Here is a 4,181-nt window from a genome sequence, read left to right on the forward strand (position 1 = left end):
CAGATCGGCCCCCCTATTGCAGAGATATAGCGTGCAGAAGAAACCAGTATTTCAATAATATGCCAATCTTCGGAAGGCTATATCTCAGACAATTAGGGCCAGATCGGTGAAGGGCCAACTCTCCTAGGATGAAACCTAGTATGAAACCAGTATTTCAATGATATGCCAATCTTCGGAAGGTTACATCTCAGACAATTAGGGCCAGATCGGTGAAGGGACAACTCTCCTATGATCGCGAGGATCCAGACTGTCGATCGGTGTCAAAATCTCGACTTCGAAAATGAGGCCGATTTTTGCAAAATTTAATGATGTAACCATCATGATTTTTTTCGAAAATCGTGAAAAAATGGATGTCCTTCATTCCGATTTCAGTCGATTGGCAGGACTCTCCCGATCACGGAAAGACATGCCTCGCCCAGATCGGCCCCCCTATTGCAGAGATATAGCGTGCAGAAGAAACCAGTATTTCAATAATATGCCAATCTTCGGTAGGCTATATCTCAGACAATTAGGGCCAGATCGGTGAAGAGCCAACTCTCCTAGGATGAAACCTAGTATGAAACCAGTATTTCAATGATATGCCAATCTTCCGTAGGCTATATCTTAGACAATTAGGGCCAGATCGGTGAAGGGCCAACACTCCTACGGTGAAACCTAGTATGAAACCAGTATTTCAATGATATGCCTGTCTTCGGAAGGTTATATCTCAGACAATTAGGGCCAGATCGGTGAAGGGCCAACTCTCCTAGGATCGCGAGGATCCACACTGTCGATCGGTGCCTCGCCCAGATCGGCCGCCCTATTGCAGAGATATAGCGTGCAGAAGAAACCAGTAGTTCAATAATATGCCAATCTTCGGAAGGTTATATCTCAGACAATTAGGGCCAGATCGGTGAAGGGACAACTCTCCTATGATCGCGAGGATCCAGACTGTCGATCGGTGTCAAAATCTCGACTTCGAAAATGAGGCCGATTTTTGCAAAATTTAATGATGTAACCATCATGATTTTTTTCGAAAATCGTGAAAAAATGGATGTCCTTCATTCCGAATTCAGTCGATTGGCAGGACTCTCCCGATCACGGAAAGACATGCCTCGCCCAGATCGGCCCCCCTATTACAGAGATATAGCGTGCAGAAGAAACCAGTATTTCAATAATATGCCAATCTTCGGTAGGCTATATCTCAGACAATTAGAGCCAGATCGGTGAAGGGCCAACTCTTCTAGGATCGCGAGGATCCACACTGTCGATCGGTGCCTCGCCCAGATCGGCCGCCCTATTGCAGAGATATAGCGTGCAGAAGAAACCAGTATTTCAATAATATGCCAATCTTCGGTAGGCTATATCTCAGACAATTAGGGCCAGATCGGTGAAGGGCCAACTCTCCTAGGATGAAACCTAGTATGAAACCAGTATTTCAATGATATGCCAATCTTCCGTAGGCTATATCTTAGACAATTAGGGCCAGATCGGTGAAGGGCCAACACTCCTACGGTGAAACCTAGTATGAAACCAGTATTTCAATGATATGCCTGTCTTCGGAAGGTTATATCTCAGACAATTAGGGCCAGATCGGTGAAGGGCCAACTCTCCTAGGATCGCGAGGATCCACACTGTCGATCGGTGCCTCGCACAGATCGGCCGCCCTATTGCAGAGGTATAGCGTGCAGAAGAAACCAGTATTTCAATGATATGCCAATCTTCGGAAGGTTATATCTCAGACAATTAGGGCCAGATCGGTGAAGGGACAACTCTCCTATGATCGCGAGGATCCAGACTGTCGATCGGTGTCAAAATCTCGACTTCGAAAATGAGGCCGATTTTTGCAAAATTTAATGATGTAACCATCATGATTTTTTGCGAATATCGTGAAAAAATGGATGTCCTTCATTCCGAATTCAGTCGATTGGCAGGACTCTTCCGATCACGGAAAGACATGCCTCGCCCAGATCGGCCGCCCTATTGCAGAGGTATAGCGTGCAGAAGAAACCAGTATTTCAATGATATGCCAATCTTCGGAAGGTTATATCTCAGACAATTAGGGCCAGATCGGTGAAGGGACAACTCTCCTATGATCGCGAGGATCCAGACTGTCGATCGGTGTCAAAATCTCGACTTCGAAAATGAGGCCGATTTTTGCAAAATTTAATGATGTAACCATCATGATTTTTTTCGAAAATCGTGAAAAAATGGATGTCCTTCATTCCGAATTCAGTCGATTGGCAGGACTCTCCCGATCACGGAAAGACATGCCTCGCCCAGATCGGCCCCCCTATTACAGAGATATAGCGTGCAGAAGAAACCAGTATTTCAATAATATGCCAATCTTCGGTAGGCTATATCTCAGACAATTAGAGCCAGATCGGTGAAGGGCCAACTCTTCTAGGATCGCGAGGATCCACACTGTCGATCGGTGCCTCGCCCAGATCGGCCGCCCTATTGCAGAGATATAGCGTGCAGAAGAAACCAGTATTTCAATAATATGCCAATCTTCGGTAGGCTATATCTCAGACAATTAGGGCCAGATCGGTGAAGGGCCAACTCTCCTAGGATGAAACCTAGTATGAAACCAGTATTTCAATGATATGCCAATCTTCCGTAGGCTATATCTTAGACAATTAGGGCCAGATCGGTGAAGGGCCAACACTCCTACGGTGAAACCTAGTATGAAACCAGTATTTCAATGATATGCCTGTCTTCGGAAGGTTATATCTCAGACAATTAGGGCCAGATCGGTGAAGGGCCAACTCTCCTAGGATCGCGAGGATCCACACTGTCGATCGGTGCCTCGCCCAGATCGGCCGCCCTATTGCAGAGGTATAGCGTGCAGAAGAAACCAGTATTTCAATGATATGCCAATCTTCGGAAGGTTATATCTCAGACAATTAGGGCCAGATCGGTGAAGGGACAACTCTCCTATGATCGCGAGGATCCAGACTGTCGATCGGTGTCAAAATCTCGACTTCGAAAATGAGGCCGATTTTTGCAAAATTTAATGATGTAACCATCATGATTTTTTGCGAATATCGTGAAAAAATGGATGTCCTTCATTCCGAATTCAGTCGATTGGCAGGACTCTTCCGATCACGGAAAGACATGCCTCGCCCAGATCGGCCGCCCTATTGCAGAGGTATAGCGTGCAGAAGAAACCAGTATTTCAATGATATGCCAATCTTCGGAAGGTTATATCTCAGACAATTAGGGCCAGATCGGTGAAGGGACAACTCTCCTATGATCGCGAGGATCCAGACTGTCGATCGGTGTCAAAATCTCGACTTTGAAAATGAGGCCGATTTTTGCAAAATTTAATGATGTAACCATCATGATTTTTTTCGAAAATCGTGAAAAAATGGATGTCCTTCATTCCGAATTCAGTCGATTGGCAGGACTCTTCCGATCACGGAAAGACATGCCTCGCCCAGATCGGCCGCCCTAGTGCAGAGATATAGCGTGCAGAAGAAACCAGTATTTCAATAATATGCCAATCTTCGGTAGGCTATATCTCTGACAATTAGAGCCAGATCGGTGAAGGGCCAACTCTTCTAGGATCGCGAGGATCCACACTGTCGATCGGTGCCTCGCCCAGATCGGCCGCCCTATTGCAGAGATATAGCGTGCAGAAGAAACCAGTATTTCAATAATATGCCAATCTTCGGAAGGTTATATCTCAGACAATTAGGGCCAGATCGGTGAAGGGACAACTCTCCTATGATCGCGAGGATCCAGACTGTCGATCGGTGTCAAAATCTCGACTTCGAAAATGAGGCCGATTTTTGCAAAATTTAATGATGTAACCATCATGATTTTTTTCGAAAATCGTGAAAAAATGGATGTCCTTCATTCCGAATTCAGTCGATTGGCAGGACTCTCCCGATCACGGAAAGACATGCCTCGCCCAGATCGGCCCCCCTATTACAGAGATATAGCGTGCAGAAGAAACCAGTATTTCAATAATATGCCAATCTTCGGTAGGCTATATCTCAGACAATTAGAGCCAGATCGGTGAAGGGCCAACTCTTCTAGGATCGCGAGGATCCACACTGTCGATCGGTGCCTCGCCCAGATCGGCCGCCCTATTGCAGAGATATAGCGTGCAGAAGAAACCAGTATTTCAATGATATGCCAATCTTCGGAAGGTTATATCTCAGACAATTAGGGCCAGATCGGTGAAGGGACAACTC

This window comes from Drosophila persimilis, unplaced genomic scaffold (genome assembly GCF_003286085.1).
Source record: "Drosophila persimilis strain 14011-0111.01,24,50 unplaced genomic scaffold, DperRS2 tig00000653-arrow-arrow-pilon, whole genome shotgun sequence".
In the NCBI taxonomy this organism is placed as follows: Eukaryota; Metazoa; Arthropoda; class Insecta; order Diptera; family Drosophilidae; genus Drosophila; species Drosophila persimilis.